Raw genomic sequence first — 19,816 nt, forward strand, 5'->3', positions numbered from 1 at the left:
CAGTACATATTTATTTTAATATTATATATATACATTTTTTTTCCAGGGTGTGGTTATAGCAGGAGTGGTTGCAGTTCTGGTGTACAGTATGTCATTTTCATTTAGTCTACACTAAATAACTAAATTACATTTCTGCAGACAAATGTCTAGAAAATATCTACAGTTCTATATATCTTTAAAAAACAAATGACCATTTGTTGCTTTTGCAACAGATGGCCACTGCTGAATACCCAGGAGAGGCTGTGCATATTCAGAGGGACAAGGAAGCAAATAATTATTTTTTCTTTTTCTTTTTTTTTTTTCTTGTATTCCGAGGATAATGCAATTTTTGAGGGAGGGGATTTTCATTAGACTCAGTGTTCTCTGCATCCCACATAATGCCATTAAGAAATCACACAGAAAGAAGTGCTTGGGATTAAAGCACACACAGAGAAGGAAAAAAAAAAGGATTGAAGCAGCTGAGTGGCATGCAAACCCAAGCTGCAGCTAATAGCACCAATGCCATCCTATGCCACCCTCACACTGACTTCCTCTCTCATGGCAAATGAAGCTTGGCAATATTGCTAATTGCAGTAGATTTACACTGTTTCCCTGCAATGTGGGAGGCAAAGGGAAAAGCTGCTTAGCAGCATCCTGATGGATATACACTGACATTTGCAGTCTGTTGCCATGGTCGCCCTGGGACTTTTGTTTTGAAAAGGGATTTTTTTTTTCATGCTTCTATCAGATGACGTCATGGATGTCCATGGATGTGACAGGCCACCTTTGGTTGGAGGTTTAAAGAGACAGCCTCCAGCTGCAACACTAGCCCTGGCTATTGTCTCAGATGCTGATATAAAGATGGGGGGACAATTCTTTTCCCTAGCTCAGTTCCCCAGAGCTCTTGACTTAGCACTACCTTGATGAAGCCAGACAAGTTAGCATTGCCACATTTTGCCAGGTGCCTCATGTGAAGAAGAACATTCATCCTGCACCTCCTCTATTAGAGAGTATCAAGTCAAATCCTCTTTGCTTAAAGAGGCACAAAGCAGCCAATAGAACAAGATTACAGCTGGCAAGAGGACGGAAGTTGGCTGAAAACTTTTAAGAAGGACACAGACAGCTCCAAAAAGCATAAGGTAAGACACATGGGTGGTCAGGATACTACTATATAATCAGGATACTGACATTGTATCAATAAAGAGGCAAGCTGTTTGAGATAGCAACAGGTAGATAGATAGGATGTTAGAAAGGATGATAGGGTAATAGATGGAGAAGAGAGATACTGATAGAATGATGGAACAATAGAAAGATAGATAGATAGATAGATAGATAGATAGATAGATAGATAGATAGATAGATAGATAGATAGATAGATAGATAGATAGATAGATAAAAGAAAGAGGAGGGGGGCAGAGAAAGAGAGAGGGAGAGAAAGAAAGTATGATGGAAAGAAAGAAAGAAAGAAAGAAAGAAAGAAAGAAAGAAAGAAAGAAAGAAAGAAAGAAAGAAAGAAAGAAAGAAAGAAAGAAAGAAAGAAAGAAAGAAAGAAAGAAAGAAAGAAAGAAAGAAAGAATAGATAGATAGATAGATAGATAGATAGATAGATAGATAGATAGATAGAGTGAATAGATTGATAGATGTATAGATGTATAGGAAAGAAAGAAAGAAGAATAGGGAGACAGAGAAAGAGAGTGGGAGAGAAAGAAAGAAAGAAAGAAAGAAAGAAAGAAAGAAAGAAAGAAAGAAAGAAAGAAAGAAAGAAAGAAAGAAAGAAAGAAAAAAAGAAAAAAAAGAAAAAGATGGAAGGATAGATAGATAAATAAATAGCTATTGAAGACATTATTTGTGTGTTTGTATGTGTATGATATAATATAATATAACAATATATATGTAATAATGTCATTTCTATATACTTTTTGCAGCTGTGCTTACCGTTAAGTTGATGTTCTGTTGCATAAAAAAAAGAAAGACTGTAACTTGAGGGTCAACCCAAAAGCAAAGTAAAATCATTTAATTTTAATGTAGCAGGTATCATCCTAACGTGCCCAATGATTCTAGGTGCATGTGGGATAAGGTATATGTTCAGGATTATACCCTGCACATTGTAAGGTAATGAGATATGGAGCAGAGTTGTGCTGTGGACAGATGTATTGTCTGGGTATTGCTGTGTACTATGACACTTGCTTGTATCCATGCTAATTCCCTGTGACTGATGATAGACTGGCGCTTGTGTATTCAGTGAGCTGCTGATTTCTGGCAGTTTGTTACTTTCAGGAATGAAGCGTTGGCTCATGGGCTGCAAAGATCAAGGAACGGTTTGTGTCTTAACTCTTAATGAGACCAGGTGAAAGTGCACAGGGCTCCCAGCAGCAGTTGCGTTTCCTGTTTCAGCTATACGTTTCAAGAAATGTATATTAATAGAAAATAAACAGGTCAGAATGCTTGGCTGATAATACAATAAAAAAAAAATCCTTATTTCATTATTGCGTTGTAATGTAATATAAGCAGACTGTGGATTTCTGGCTATACTCCAACTCAAAAGGGGAAGAAATTCCTGGCTCTAAATTGCATTATATATTAATTACATTTACTTCTAACAAAGTATAGGCTTTGGTCTTATGCTGTGTTCCCAGACCTGGGGGCAAACATATGTCAGTATACAACATACAGCCAGCTACCTGTAAATAGTAATGTGTGTTTAGTGTCTTGCACTTGCAGTACATTGATATTGCAGAGAAAATAAATGCAAAATAGTACAAAAGTATCCCCTTGTTTGATTGTTAAACTCAAGCATTAATGTGAGCAAGCAAAACTAGATCCACATACATTAACAAAGTACATAACATTCTAAATGTTTAGTTAATAAAAAACAAAAACCTAAGCAATAATGTAGATGTCAAACAGATTTAAAAATGAATTCCATAAATGCACAATGTATAGTAAGCATGCACATGCTGCATACCCACTGCTTACACAAAGGCTGGTGCATGTGATCATCACACATTCAACAGGTGGGGAAATATATATATATATATATATATATATATATATATATATATATATATATATATATATATATATATATATATATATATGTGTGTGTGTATATATATATATATATATATATATATATATATATATATATATATATATATATATTTACTTCTAACAAAGTATAGGCTTTGCTTTTATGCTGTATTCCTAGACCTGGAGGCAAACAGAAGTCAGTATACAACATACAGCCAGTAAATAGTAAATAGTAATGTCTCACATCGCAGAGAAAATAAATGCAAAATAGTACAAAAGTATCCCCTTGTTTGATTGTTAAACACAAGCATAAATGTTAGCAAGCAAAAATAGATACACATACATTTACAAAGTACATAACATTATAAATATTTAGTAAAAAAAAGAATAACCTAAGCAATAATGTAGATGCCAAACAGCTTTAAAAATGAATTCCATATATGCACTATGTATAGTAAGCATGCACATGCTGCATGCCCATTACTCACACAAAGGCTGGTGCATGTGATCATCACACGTTCAACAGGTGGGGGCAAAAAGTAAAGAAAGTAAAATATATATATATATATATATATATATATATATATATATATATATATACACACACACTATTTGTCTTTTCTTTTCCAAGAATTTTATTGAGTCTTACAATAAAATAGGGCAAAACAACCTGAAGTGAGTAAATACATACATATTTTCCAAACACTATATATCTATATAGATATAGATATATATCTATATCTATATAGATATATATATATATATATATATATATATATATATATCTATATGTGTGTGTGTGTATATATATATATATATATATATATATATATATATATATATATATATATATATATATATATATATATATATATATATATATATATATATATATATATGTGTGTGTATATATATATATATATATATATATATATATATATATATATATATATATATATATATATATGTATATATATATATATATATATATATGTATATATATATATTTTTTTTTTTTTTCTTCATAGAATATATACCTGAAGTGTATATCTCTTTTTTTTTTTTTTATCCTTTCAAAAAGACATTGTGTAGACAATCGGTGAACTTTTCATCTTCCAGCCATCTCTCCAGTAATGTATTGTGGTTAATAATTGAACAGGTAGATTGGTTTGGCTTTGTGCTGCTGGTTTGAATGGTAACCAGAGATTTTCATTAAGGTATTTTCAGCACCACCCTATTGAATAGATGCTCGCTTCAATTCAAACAAACTAATCAGTGAACAGTTACCCCCACTTCCATCTACAGAATACAACGGTTTTCATTGCTTTTTTCATTGTATCACTTAATTTTACTTCATTATGTCAACATAATGTATTACTCTTTGTTAAAGATGAAAAGTTAACATAGAGTGAGCTTGTTGTTGTGACTAATAATAAGTATGGGGGTATTATGGGGTATTGGTGTAATTGGAAGTAGGTTAGCAAATCTCTATTTAGGCAGTACTTAGAAATATATATTTACAAAACTGCTCAATTATACCCCATAACATATAACACTACACTTATGTCTGTATATAATATTTGTTATCCTTGTCATATTTCTTTAAAAACAGTACACATGGTTCTTCTTAGTTCTACACAAGTGTCAATCATAAACAAACTACATTCAGCACCACATCTCTGGACAGCGCTCACAAGTAAATGCTCCTTGGGTTATACAGAACACTCTATAGTGAAACTATGCCAACCAGTATCGCTCTGTTTTCTGGTACTAAAACTCCCAGCATGCTTCATAAGCCAAAAACTTTATAATGTCTGCCAGAGAGCTGGGAGGGCATGATGTGACTTGCAGTTCAACAGAAGTCCAAGAGCTATGGTTTGCCTATCAGCTATACACTACTATAATACAAAAAATATACCCTATTTATAATGTGTGAATCTCTTATGAATAGTGATGGAACCTTCCTCCAACACTGATATAGACTGGGAAACTATATAGTATTTCTTAAAATTAACTTTCTATTGTTTTAGGTAAATCCCAAAGTATTTTGTATACTTAGCGATATCTTATATCGCTATATATTATACTGTATATAAAATTAATGTTAGGGATTGTAAAAAAAAAAAAAAAAATTAAAAAAATTATTATTATTATTATATATTTAAAGTTTTTAATTTCCTTTAAAAAGTATAGTTTAGTTTTACCTGTTTTGAATAGTAACACCAGACTTTTCATATCATGAACAGTAATGCATGCTGATCTCACCATTATATATTATAGTATACCATAGGAAGAACGTTGGAAATTGAAAAATTGGTTTAACTACATGTGCAGTACAACTACATTGTACATCTCATTATGCTGATTCATTGGAGTGATTCAATGGAGTCTGAAGCCAATCAACATCCATTGTTCTAGAATTTTAAAAATTCTGACAAAACAAACAAAGTTAGTGAAAATGCTAGCTTATGTTCATAATTTTGCTTGTTTTAATTTCCCAATTTATTTTATTTGCAGGATGTAAATATTTTCATTTAAGCCCCCTTTTCCATTGATCAAGCTAGTTTCGCATACAGCTTCTTACAGCTGAACAATATACAACTTTTCTTCACTTCCCCCTTTTCTTTCAAAAGTCAAATTGCAATGTAAATTCAATGCAGAAAGCCAGGTTATTTAAACATTGTTGCTTTGATTCATGTGAAAGCTATGATGGTGATCATTCTCTGATATATTTATTTTTGCTTGTGAAAACGTAATCGGTTATTCCCTAAGAGCGAAGGTTTATTCCAAAGAATGCTGGACGTATGTTGTGTTTTTATTCTTTTATGGGGGAAGTTTAAACTCAGACTTGCATAATAATACATAAAATACAACCGAAAGTTCAACATGCCTTTTTTTGCTGTCTAACGAGACACGTCCTTATAAGAATGAATATGATCCTTGTATCCAGTAAGCTAAAATTACAAAAGATATTTAAGTTAATGTAAAATTTGTTAATTGATTTTCCTTTGATCCCCACTGAGCTACTTAGCTACCTCCACCATCACGTTAAAAAAAAAAAAAAAGTGCCACCATTAGAGTTGTGTACTCAAGATAGTGTATATTGGCAGACATGTGCAGGGTTGCAGTAGTTTGTGATCATGCTGAGATGCCACTGACGTCAAAATCACCTGCTAATAATAATGTGATGTGCTGGATCATAACCTAATATGCACAATCCTAATACAATTAGCATGAATACATAATCTCAGGAGAAAGACAGGGAAGAGAGACTTCATGTAACACATTTTTTTATGCATAAAACTTTAATGAAACTGTTGACACAATTTAATCTGGCAGATTTCATTTTTTTTTAATTAATTCATATGGACAAAAGGATTAATAATGATCTTCTGTTAATTCTTATCAAAATAATTCCATGAGATGATGGTAACAATCTAGCAGGCAAGAATTGTCCGCCCTTAGAGATTTTCCTTCTTTTACAATGTCTGTATTATCAAAACATTTATTAAAATTCCCAGAACGCCACAACGTGACTCAACATACCAGTGTATTCATTCTACCTTTACAGATTTTTCTAGGCTGAGCGCAAAGACACCGCCCAAGAGAAAAACATCTAGCAAGAATAAGATGAGAGACTGTCAAGAGAAGAAATGACAACCTGTTTTCTTTGGAGAAAACACTTCTAAGGTCTGTGCTCTTTTAACAGCTACTATGAAAGTTAAACTAAAAAAATAAAAAAACACAAACTCTGCAATATATTTGTACATGTGAAAAAAAATCTATTTATACACACTCATACACAGATAAGTATCATTTCAAACACATACACACAGCCCATTTGGAAGGTCTCATTGGCTATGACAATGAAAATAGCCATTCTTGATTTAGTTTCCTTTAAATAAAGAGAAAGTGGAAGTTGGAATCAATAAAATGTGGTATTATAGTCACTATACAAATGGAATAAAGAAAAAAAGGACGGAAAAGGAAAATAAAGACTCATACTTGTATTTGAGACCTCACTTTGAGACCTCACCTGTCTCATTGGCTATGCCAAGAAAAATGTTCATTCTTGATCTAGTTTCCTTTGAAGTCACTATACAAATTAAGCAAAAGGAAAAAAAAATGAAAGGAAGGAACAGGAGATTTAAAGACTCATACTCATATTTAAGAAATCACTTTGAGACCTCACTCATATTTAAGACCTCATTTGGAAGGTTTGATTGGCTATACCAATAAAAATGTTCATTCTTGATTTAGTTTCCTTTAAATTCACTATACAAATGAAACAAAACAAAAAAAAAAAAAAGAAAGAAAGGAAAAGGAGATTTAAAGATTCATACTTATATTGTAGACCCCACTCGTATTTGAGACCTCACTTGGAAGGTCTCATTGGCTGTGACAATGAAAATGTTCATTCTTGATGTAGTTTTTCTTTTGGTAACGTTACTGTGGAAATTGGACTAAAAAAACTGTGGTATTCAAGTCACTATAGAAATGAAACAAAAGAAAAAAATGAAAGGAAGGATAAAGGAGAATTAAAGACACATACTTGTATTTAGGATCTCACCTTGAGACCTCACTCATATTTAAGACCTCACTTGGAAGGTCTCATTGGGTATGCAAAAAAAAAGTTTCCTTTGAAGTCACTTTACAAATGAACCAAAAAAAAACCTCTTATTCAAGACCTCACTTGTATTTGAGACCTCACTTGGAAGGTCTCATTGGCTGTGACAATGAAAATGTTCATTCTTGATGTAGTTTCCTTAAGGTAAAGATAATGTGGAAATTGGAATTACTAAACTCTGGTATTAAAGTCACTATACAAATGAAACAAGAGAAAAAAATAAAGGAAGGGAAAGGAGAATTAAAGACTCATACTCATATTTGAGACCTCACTTTGAGACCTCACTCATATATAAGACCTCGCTTGGTAGGTCTCATTGGCTATGGCAATGAAAATGTTCATTCTTGATGTAGTTTTCTTTAAATAACGATAAAGTGGAAGTTGGAAGCAATAAACTTCAATATTAAAGTCACTATACAAATGAAACAAAGGAAAAAAAAATTTAAAGGAGGGTAAAAGAAAATTAAAGACACATACTCGTATCTGAAGCCTCACTTTGAGACCTCACTCAAATTTGAGTTCACTTGGAAGGTCTCATTGGCTATAACAATGAAAACGTCCATTTTTGATCTAGAGTTTCCTTAAAATAATGATAAAGTGGAAGTTGGAATCAATAAACTGTGGTATTAAAGTCACTATACAAATGGAATAAAGAAAAAAAAATAGAATTAGAGAAAAGAAAAAATAAAGACATACTAAAACCTACACAATACAATTCATCAGCTGAATCTGAACACAGAGGGAATGCATATTAATATCTGTTTTTTTTTTTACTTTTTTTCTATTTTAAAAACCTCCTATTCTACATTCATTACAAACAGCTGGCGACAAATAAAATGAGAAGTGAACAGCTCAGGTCAATTGTTACTAGAATTTGCTTTTACAATCCTGCGGTTTATTTAATAATGCTTACTTTTATCATTGAGTGATTTTATTTTTTTAAGGAATAATCTTATCCTTTGTTTGCTTCTCACTAGCCAGCCAGGTTTGATATGTTGTCCATGACAAAGACAGATTTCCTAGGCCAATGTAGATTTTACTTCCTTGATGGGAACATCATTATAAATTCTGGAAGTTTTAAACTAAACAAGTTATGGTGTACCTACTTTACAAATTTAATTTAACAAAATTTTTAATTTTACAGATTTTTAGTGAGGTCTAGAGGATACTATTTGGCTGTCTATGGCAGAGACATATTTACTAGGCCAATGTATATTTTACTTCCTTGAGTAATGACCCTTCTAAAGACTTTGGGTAATACAATAAAGTCAGGAAGTTTATAACTAGACAAATTATCTTGTGTCAACTTTACAGATTTCTCAGGCTAAGGGCAAAAATGGATATTGTCTTATATAACCAAGTTGGTCTAAATTGATATAATGCAATTAAAAAAAAAATATTTTGTTTAATATTTATTTCTATAGTACAAACAACAGGGGAATAAATGCTTGTTAATATGCAATGTTAAATTCTTTAACATATCAATAATTAAAATAACCAACTTCAACAGAAGATATCAAATTAACAACTTTTGCACTTGGCTCTACTTTTAAAAATTATAACATAAACTTATAGTAAAATTAAACCTTATGGCTAAATAAACACCAACGTCTTAAGAAAATAAAAAAAATGACTAGAACAGCGAAAAGCATCTTTATACATCAATCATATTTGTTTTTAATCTGCATTAACCTAACCGTCACCTTTTACTTTATGACATTACTGTGTAAAGCAGATAGCTCCGGGTAATGTATAACATCCTATACATAAATACCTGTTTCTCAGTAACAAGTAAATCTTTGTTGGAAAGGTTAGAGCAAAAGATATGGATGCAAGTAGTTGGAATATACATGCTAATACTGCACACGGCACTCAGTACAGCTTTTATTTTAATCCCCGGAAAATGTCAAGGTAAAATGACGCTTCTGCATTTAATTAACATAACATTGTAATAAAGTGATAACTCCCCTTGAAATGTCTTGATTATTGGGTTGAGAATTGCATGGCACAGGCAGGCATTGCTAAACAATTACTGAAAGTTGTATTTACCAACTCCATTTTCTCAGAACTAAGGCAAGAAATGCCAAGGACATCTAGAATACTAAAGAGCTGAATTACAATGCCAAAGTAATGGCAATTCTTATCTGTTTGTAGCGTCATTAAAAACAGCCATTCTTAATAATAAATTAAAGGCATACAATAGTTGCCTGTCTGTTTCCTTTATACACCATCTGCAAATATCCTTATTGGTATAAGCATTGTAATGTAAATTTATACATTTTTTGAAAGAACCTTCTTCGGTGAATAGGTATTTTTTTTTGTCAGAATGCTAATTTATTTTATTTCTGTTAAATGACAGTAAAACAAATTGATTATGCAACATTTGTTCTGACTCCTTTGCACTGAGTTGGCTTTAGGTGCTTCTGTTTTTTATTTTTTTTAATTATTATGAGTTATATTACTATTTTAAATCTACAGTGTGACTATAGTCTATCTTTAATTTGAAATCATTTGCATGTTAGTCTAAACCCTATGAAATGAAAACTGTGTAAAAACGAATTGACATAACATTTGATTCTCCACACCTACTCATTTTTACCCATAAGTTATATTGGGTCATATTTTCCTGTTGGGCACACTGGGGCATGAGATACATTTCCAAGAAACAGAAATATGTACATGTTAGTTCAAGCATACCTTGGCTCCATGATCAAGAGTCCTAGTGAGAATAAACACTGCTACAACCAGGCCAAGGACTGCTACAAGGTTTAAGGCTTCACGCTTTAGGCTTGCACATCTTAGAACAGCCTTTCTCAACATATTTTAAAAGGAGGAACCCTTAAAATAACGCTCAGGCCTCAAGGAACCCTTGCTTATAAGTTATTTTTAGTAATAATAATACAATTATGAATGCCATAATAGTGAAAATAATGATGATAATACTGATGGACAAAAAAGAAATGCAGACAATGAAAACTGTTGTGCTCCCTCACGTTGGTGGTCAGTGAAGTGCCCCCTTTCATTAGTGGCCATTAGGGAAGGTCACTTTATCTTGGTTGGAGGGAAGAATTTCCCTTACAAATATCTAAAAAGATCATTGGAGACAGTGGTCATTTATCTGAAAAGCAGGAATTGCTCAAGGAACCCCTAGCAACCTCTAGAGGAAACCAAGGTTTTTCTTGGAACCCTGGTTGAGAAAGGCTGTCTTAGAGGGACCACAAAATCATTCATCCATACCTTTACTGATATTAAAAAGTAGCACTACTTACCTGAAAGTTTGATAATAATTATTAGTCTTAAAAAAAATTGGTGATTTGGCATTATGTTATAACTTAAGGATTATGCCAGAGGGTACCAACATGATTCTGACATGGTATGGACAGTATATTAAATATTTCAAGGTAGCCACATAATTATCATAGTTCAGTTATGTTTATGGTAACAGAACTATGTAACGACTCTACTTAGATGGCTGTTGAGAACCTTAAACCTCAGAACAATCTGCTGGCTAACTGGTTTGGGGGAAAGGTCTGCTGACCAGGTTGGATAGGCTATTATTTCCGCAAAATGAAGTAGGCGAAAGTGGCTTGTGAGCACACCAGCCTGTACACTTACACTTATACAATGCGGGTGAGAAAGTTTATGTACCAATCTGAAGAAAAAACAATATATGTGTAACAACATATTTGGTTTACGTTTTTGGGTTTAGATAGGGCCAATAGTTTTACTATCATTGTTTGTGATTGAAGACCAGCCAGTGAATTGAATCTTAAACAGTACAGAATATTAAAATATGGCTGTCTCGGCTACTAGCCCTTTACTGCAAGAAAGGTACATACAGATACACTGGGGTTGATTTATTAAAGACACTGAGGTTTTGATTTACCTATCAAAGTGAATGTTTGAGATTAAAGGGACATTAAAGGTTCACTTAAAGGTTCACTTTAAACAACCAATTGCAAGCTACCCAAAAAAATCTTTTTTTTTTACATTTTTGTCACATATGATTGGGGACCTAAAGTGAGAACCGTATTTACTAACATTCACTTTGGAAAGAGAACATACACTTTACAAAGAGAACAATTACTTTGCTAAGAGAACAACCTACATTTTCATATCGTCGAGAGAAAAGCCTTGACATACTCATCTACCCCTCCTAATATCTGCTTTTGGACTATTATGGATTTTATATAGTCATACTGAGGTACTAGAGTATTGCGCCTTTTACTTGTCCATACATTTTCATAGTCAATCAACCCTACTGAAACTGGTTTATGATGACTGGAGGGGTTCACACTAGAAGTTAATAAGATTAAATGTTCCATCTTTCTGGTGTAGGATCAAAGAATGAAGATGATTGCTAATTTTCTCCTATTAGGATTTATCTAACTTCCTGCTACTCCTGCTCCATTTGCTGTAGATTTTACATGGACTCCATTATAGGCAGTGTTGTATAGATAATCAGAATCCATTAAAAATACATAGACTTCTACTACTCATAACAACCAGATTCTTCTTCTTTCCAGTTGTGCCGCAATAGAGGCAATCAAGGGAAAGGATGAATGGTCATTAGTGTATTTACCGCCAATAATTTTCTTAAAAATGGGGCCCGCTTTCTTTTTTTAGTAAGAGTCTAGGAAAATTTAGCTAAAAATAAGGCAATTCTAGTGGCAATTTGTAACTGTAGTAAGTCTGTGAAGTGTTAAGGATATTTGGGCATATAAGGGATAGCTGTCAATTATGAGTTTGGTAACATCTGAAAAACCTTTTTACAACTTCATTACCAACACTGTTTATGAATGTGATGTTAAATGGAAGCATATGCATGGCTAGCACTTGTAGAGTGCAGATTGGTGACTGAGAGGCACTTTGTTTGAATATTTAACCCATCTTCCTAAAGGTGAGTATTGGGTTTGATAAGTCTTTGTTGTAACTGCCCCACCAGTGGAAATGACAAAAATGAATGTGTATCTTAAACCAAATATGGAAAAAAACATATTGATATTTGTGGCCAATGTAATCTCCAGTCTTTCTTCCAGTAAACACCACTGTTCTGTCTTCTTCCTATGTCTCTTGCAGTTAGGGTGGCAATTATGTGGCATCATTGCCTTCCCTGTATGTGCACTTCTGGCCAGGACTACCAGTCTGTGTACCAGAACAAAGTGCATCAACACATATAGCCCACAATATTGTAAGCTGTGGGAGGAGGGACCAAACTTTAGCACCCTGAGACCAGTATGCACTTGTCAAAAAGCTGGAAGCAGCATTGCATGTGACTGTTCTGAGATATGTCCTGTGCTGTTGTGATTGGTGTGAATATCAAGAGGCAAAATTATTAATGGGTGAGATTTTTTTTAATGTGAAGTTTTAATGAAACATTAACTTGCACAAAGCACACCCAAATACCTTTCTGGAATTTTCTTTAGGTTACTTTAGTGTGTACTACAACCTGCTGTCAAACCAGAAGTTCATTATCCCTGAGATCAACCCTATAGGTAAGGGATCTTCAAAAGGACCCAAAAACAGATTCAGACTGGAACATGAAGAAACCTTTAAAATATCATTGTGCTCAATGTATTAGTGGGTTTTTATGTTGAGGTTTTTGTGTGTTCTCCATGGGTCACTTATATTTAAAGTGCTATAAAACCCAATCCAAACATGTAATATATTGCAGCTTGCTAATTCTTAAATGTGGTTGCTGCATTTGTTTTTTTTTAGGCTTTTTTTAGGCTTGATTTTCACCTGGTGATCTGCCCAGTAACACACTTCCTGTCTTTGGGTGTCTCCACTCTGGATGGAGGAGCATTGGAGACAACTTTGGGCAGCAGCATTGTCAGTCTGGGGTGAGGGTAATATTGGAAGCACTAGCAGATTTAGATGGACTTCTGATTTTTTTATTCTTTTTATAGCAGTACAAGTTATACATTTATACATACATTTTATTCCAGATACATAATCTTACTTCTAGCATTCACCCACCCAAAAAACCCCCAAAAAAAACAAAAACTGAAAACAAAAAAAACCCAACAACAAAGAAGATTTCCTCCCCCTACTGTATCTCCCCCCCCTCGACCCCAAAAGCCCTCCCCCATCCTCCCATCCTCTCCCAATATTGTCCCTCTCCCATATTGATTCATCTTTTATTTTCATTGTCCCAGGCCTCTACCCAGCTTTTCTAGATAGCATCAAATTTATCTCGGCTCCCTCTATGTGTATAAATAAATTCCTCCTTTATTATGGTTTCTTTTATTTGTGTTCTCCATTCTTCGACCGTTGGGGGATATATAGATATCCATTTCTGAGCTATTAACTTTCGTGCCTGAAACAAGCCTCTCGTCATTTCGATATGGGTATGCTTTGAAATATTTGGTTCCTCCACTATATTTAATAGACATAAATTTGGGTCTAGTGAAATTTCTATACCTAATGTGCTATTTATGTTTTTAATTATATCCTGCCAATATCGATGGAGATTGGGGCATTTCCACAACATGTGTATTAGATTAGCCGGTGCACCACTACACCGGGAGCATAAGGGGGATTCCCTGCCTTTCTACTTAAATAGTTTTTCGGGGGTATAGTATGATCTATGTGTAATAAAAAGTTGTGTTAATTTTTGAGTAGCTGACAGAGATACCTTTGGGATCGCAGACAAGACCTCCGACCACTGAGCGTCAGTCAGTGCTCCCAGGTCTTGTTCCCACTGCACCCTGGCCGGCACCGCTACCGCTTCCTTAAATTTACACTGCAATATCTCTTATATTTTAGAGATAAGTCCCTTCTTTTGATCCCTTTTCTTCAACAATATTGTTATTTTAGAGACATTAGACTTAAATACAGATGTACGGGCCTGGACATGAAAGGCATGTCTAAGCTGGAGATACTGAAAGAACCTCTGTCTTGGAATCCTGAATTCCTCAGATATTTGCACAAATGATTTTATATTATCGTTCCAAAACAGTTGTTCCACATATCTCAGCCCCTGAATTTGCCAAAGCCCAAATCCCTCCAATCTCTGCACTTCCTCTTGCGTTATTCCATATTGGTGTATAGGAAGTATAACATGTAATGCTAGTAATTTTTTTTATTGCCATACCTTATTGAATAGCTCGCCTGTCATGAATTTTTTACCTTTTTGGAAGGTTTTTGTCTCTAGTAGGGACATCAGTGAATATCCCTTACCCAGTGGAAGTAATAACCCCTGCATGGGGTCATTCTCGTCTACCTCTGTCCAGCCAAAAAATTGCTGGGTTTGTGAAGCCAAAAAATAATTTTTTGGATGTGGGATAGAGAGTCCCCCCTCATCTTTAGCCAGCATTAAGGTTGTTAATTTAATACGTGCATAATTTTCTTCCAAATGAGTTCGCGAAAAAGCGATTCTATCCTTTTAAACCAAAATGCGGCTATCCACATCGGGCAGTTATGAAAAATATACAATAATTGTGGGGCCCAAATCATCTTTATAAGATTGGCTCTGCCAATCACAGTTAATGGGAGTTTGCACCAGGTCTGACATTTATCTTTAAGCCTAGTCAATAGTGGTCTAAGGTTAAGGTCCACATAGTCCCCCACTTTTCGTATTACCTCGATCCCTAAATACTTAATTTTATGTTTTATTTGAATTTGTTTTGCACAATCTGGTAATAAAATTTTTGCGCTATATAGTGGCATCAATACCGACTTCTCCCAGTTGACTGGAAACCCAGAAAGATGTCCAAATGCAGATACAAGTGTCATGAGTTCCTCTAAGGATTTTGTGGGGTCGCTCATGAAGATTAAGGCGTCACCTGCATATAGGGCTATTTTGGCGATTTCTTCCTGCACATCGGAATCTCTCTATCCCCGAAGACTGTCTAATCACGGCGGCCAATGGTTCCACTGTCAATGCAAACAGCAACGGGGATAGAGGGCAGCCTTGTCTAGTTCCCCGGGATAACAGGAAAGCTGGTGACATAGTGTCATTGATCCTCAGCCTTGCCCTAGGATCTTTATATAATAGTTTTAGCCAGGTTATAAAGTCTGGACCTATACCAAAGGCAATCAATACCATCCATATATACTCCCATTCTACCATGTCAAATACTTTCTGGGCATCCAACGACAGAATGGCACCAGCTCCATTTAGATGGACTTGAATAACAATTTGATAAGCACCGCTATCAGCAGTAAATGGTTTGTCTCAACCCTCTAACTGCCACTTTTGCTGGACAGCTTGGTCTGGTAAAAGAAGTTGAAAAGTAGCAGACTTGTGAACTAGACCTGGCCCTTACTGTAAGAGCAGAGAAAGCTATAAGTTGGTCAAAACACAAATTCTATTCCTGTGCAAACAAGTCAGGCTAAGAAGCTCAATTTCATAGGAAAACCCTTCAAGCCAATCCTGAGCACTTGTAGTGACCTTACCTTGGACCCTTCTAAGATTGTGTCCCAGATCACTGACTTTTTGGTGTCACTTTATTCCAAACCTTTTCTTTTTTCAACTTCTAAAACTGACCAATTTTTTTGTGACTTAAACTTCCCTCTCTTTCTGCAGCAGCTTCCCATGCGCTTGTGGAAGTTGCTTAGGCTATTAAAGTGCTTAAGTCCTCCAAGACCCCAGTTCCCGATGGATTTACAGGTCTATATTATACGAAATACGCTTCTCTTCTCACTCTTCATTTAATTCACCTTTTTAACACCCTTAAATAGGAGTCCCATTCATCCCCAGCATCTCTGCAAACTACCATAGCAAAGGTCCCCAAAGGGTCTGCTGACTCTCAACATTTCAGGCCCATTTGTCTTTAAAATTATGACATTAAACTGTTGGGCAAGATTTTGGGCATTTATATCAACAGACACCTATAAATCCTTATCCACAGGAATCAAGTGGGCTTTGTTCCTGGTCGTCAGGGAGGAGACAATGTTCACAAAGTAGTTAATCTTATTCACCTTCTGCGACATCATGGGATCCTGGGTTTTCTGCTTTCTCTTGATATTTACAAGGCGTTCAAGTCCCTTTTGTAGGACTGACTATCTCTGTTATATTTTACAGCAATTGGGCTTTGGCGCATTTCTTCTCTCATGGATCTCGGTGTTATACTCTTCCCCTTCATTATAGTTCAGTACACTTCCCATGCTTTTAATATTTTCCAGGGTACACACTTGTCCTCCATTCTTTTCATCCTGGCTATAGAACCACTAGCTCTGGTGATTAGGGACAACCATAAAATTATAGGCATCATATGCTGGGCTTCATTTCAAGGTTAACCTTTTCACCAATGATGCCCTCCTGGTCCTCACCAACCCCCATACCATGCTCCTGAACCTCCAACAGGTCCTTGCCCAATTTGCAGACATTTCAGGCCTTTATCTGAACCCATCTAAAGCTAAGGCCCACAACATCTCCCTTTCACCAGCTATGGTTACACATATTTAACCCAACTTACTGTATCACTGGTCCACTTCTATGCTAGATTACCTAGAGGTTAAACTTACTCCTGACTATGCATCCCTATTCTCTGCAAACTATTATCCTTGCTTATGCTCCCTCTCCTCTCTTATGCAAAATTGGAAATTGATGACCCTTGATGACCCATAGCCTGCGGGGTCCTTTAGATGGTGGTCATAACACGGCTCCACTCAGATCTGTCACTTTCTGACCTCAGGGTCCTTCCCTACCTGGACATCTTTTCAGGACCACTACAACATCCTTGTTGAAATTTAGCTCCTTTGCATATACAACTCCTATCAAGCACTCCTGTCTTCACTCCCCTGGTGCCCCCAAGTTTATCTCCCATCTATACTCATGCCTTAAAGAGAAACTCATCCACTCCCCCATCTTATGTTGCTCAGTGGAATCATGACTTACCAACCCTTATAAGTTTCAACATGTAAATGTTGGAAGCCGCTTATTAGGTGGTAATTAGGGATGAGCTATCTGTTTGGGTCAAACATGAGTTCGACTCGAACATTCTTCAAAAACCAAACATTATGGGCCATTTGCGCCAAATTCGAGTGGCGCGTAACAGTCCATAATGCACTGCGGGAGTGCAGTGCATTGCTGTATGATGATTGGCCAAAGCATGCACCATAACCTGCATGCTTTGGCCAATCCCAGTGCCCTCAGCTAAGAGAGCCATAATTGGCCAAAGGCAGGGTGCCTTTTGATAATCATGGCTCAGGGGGACTAAGTCCACGTCCTACACTATATAAGGCTGCCTGCACATCGGCCCCGTGTAGTGTGTTCTTGGCGTGGATGAAGAGAAAATGCCATTTAGATTGAGCAGCCAGGCAGGTTATTCAGTTAGCTGCAGTGTATTTAATATATATATACATATATCCAGCGTATCCAGTTTAGCTATATCTGACTGCAAGCCGTTCCTGGTGTACTTTTTCTAATATACGTCTGGCAGGCAGGTTATTCAGTTAGCTGCAGTGTATTTAATATATATATATATATATATATATATATATATATATATATATATATATATATATATATATATATATCCATTGCATCCAGTTTAGCTATATCTGACTGCAGGCCATTCCTGGTGTACTTTTTCTAATATACTCTAATATACTTCAGGCGGTGTACACAGTACTGTACACCCATAGTGCAGTTGCTACTACTTTTCTGGTGGTGTACACAATACAGTACACCCATAGTTGTTATTACACTTCTGTTGGTGCACGGTACACATTACCGTGTACCCCTAGTGCAGTTGCTACTACTTTTCTGGTGGTGTACACAGTACACAATACATACAGTGCACCCATAGTTGCTATTAGACTTCTGGTGGTGTACACAATAACGTTCACCCCTAGTGCAGTTGCTACTACTTTCCTGGTGGTGTATACAATACATACAGTGCACCCATAGTTGTTATTACACTTCTGTTGGTGTACACAGTACCGTGCACCCCTAGTGCAGTTGCTACTACTTTTCTGGTGGTGTACACAATACAGTACACCGATAGTTGTTATTAAACTTCTGTTGGTGTACACAGTACCGTGCACCCCTAGTGCAGTTGCTACTACTTTTCTGGTGGTGTACACAGTACACAATACATACAGTACACTCATAGTTATTATTACACTTCTGTTGGTGTACACTGTACCGTGCACCCCTAGTGCGGTTGCTACTACTTTTCTGGTGGTGTACACAGTACACAATACATACAATACACTCATAGTTGTTATTACACTTCTGTTGGTGTACACAGTACCGTGCACCCGTAGTGCAGTTGCTAGTACAACTACTTTTCTGGTGGTGTACACAGTACACAATACATACAGTGCACCCATAGTTGTTATTAAACTTCTGTTGGTGTACAAAGTACCGTGCATCCCTAGTGCAGTTGCTACTATTTTCCTGGTGGTGTACACAATACATACAGTGCACCCATAGTTGTTATTACGCTTCTGTTGGTGTACACAGTACCGTGCACCCCTAGTGCAGTTGCTACTACTTTTCTGGTGGTGTACACAATACAGTACACCGATAGTTGTTATTACACTTCTGTTGGTGTACACAGTACCATGCACCCCTAGTGCAGTTGCTACTACTTTTCTGGTGGTGTACACAGTACATAGTACATACAGTACACCCATAGTTGTTATTACACTTCTGTTGGTGTACACAGTACCGTGCACCCATAGTGCAGTTGCTACTACTTTTCTGGTGGTGTACAACACAATACATACAGTGCACCCATAGTTGCTATTAGACTTCTGGTGGTGTACACAGTGACCAGGAGGGAGGGGATGATGAGGTCACTGACTCTACGTGGGTGCCTGATAGAAGAGAGGAGGAGGAGGCACATCTCCAACGAGGCAGGATGCCCTCCAGGGGGCAGCTTAAGGGCAGCCACCCTATTGCATCACACCGCAGAGCTAAGCAGGTGCAGGGCGCTGCTGACTCCCCGCATATTTTGAAAAGTTCTTGGGTGTGGGCCTTTTTTGACACGTGTGCAGCAGATCGTACCATTGCTGTTTGCAACATATGTCTGAAGCATATCAAGCATGGCCAAAACAGCAGCCGCTTGGGCACCACATGCTTGACCAGACATATGACGACCTCCCATGCAGTCAGTGGGCAACAGCACTTAAAAGACCCACATCAAAGAACAAGGCGGACCTCTCCTTGCTTCTCATCAGCTGGGATCTCCAACCCCACTATACCTCCAGTCCTCTCAGAAACCC

At 36.0% G+C, this 19,816-nt stretch overlaps 1 long non-coding RNA gene across 2 annotated transcripts in view; it reads left to right on the top strand.

Moving 5' to 3' along the window:
* Positions 1–701: 701 nt before the first annotated feature.
* Positions 702–19,816, top strand: part of LOC141131308 (uncharacterized) — a 280,037-nt gene continuing 260,922 nt past the window's right edge. For both annotated transcript variants that reach the window (XR_012242735.1, XR_012242734.1), the window contains exons 1-2: positions 702–1,118; positions 6,581–6,699. This is a non-coding gene — a long non-coding RNA (uncharacterized lncRNA). The remainder of the gene's footprint in view (positions 1,119–6,580; positions 6,700–19,816) is intronic.

The sequence above is a fragment of the Aquarana catesbeiana genome, linkage group LG03, assembly GCF_042186555.1.
Source record: "Aquarana catesbeiana isolate 2022-GZ linkage group LG03, ASM4218655v1, whole genome shotgun sequence".
Taxonomy (NCBI): domain Eukaryota; kingdom Metazoa; phylum Chordata; class Amphibia; order Anura; family Ranidae; genus Aquarana; species Aquarana catesbeiana.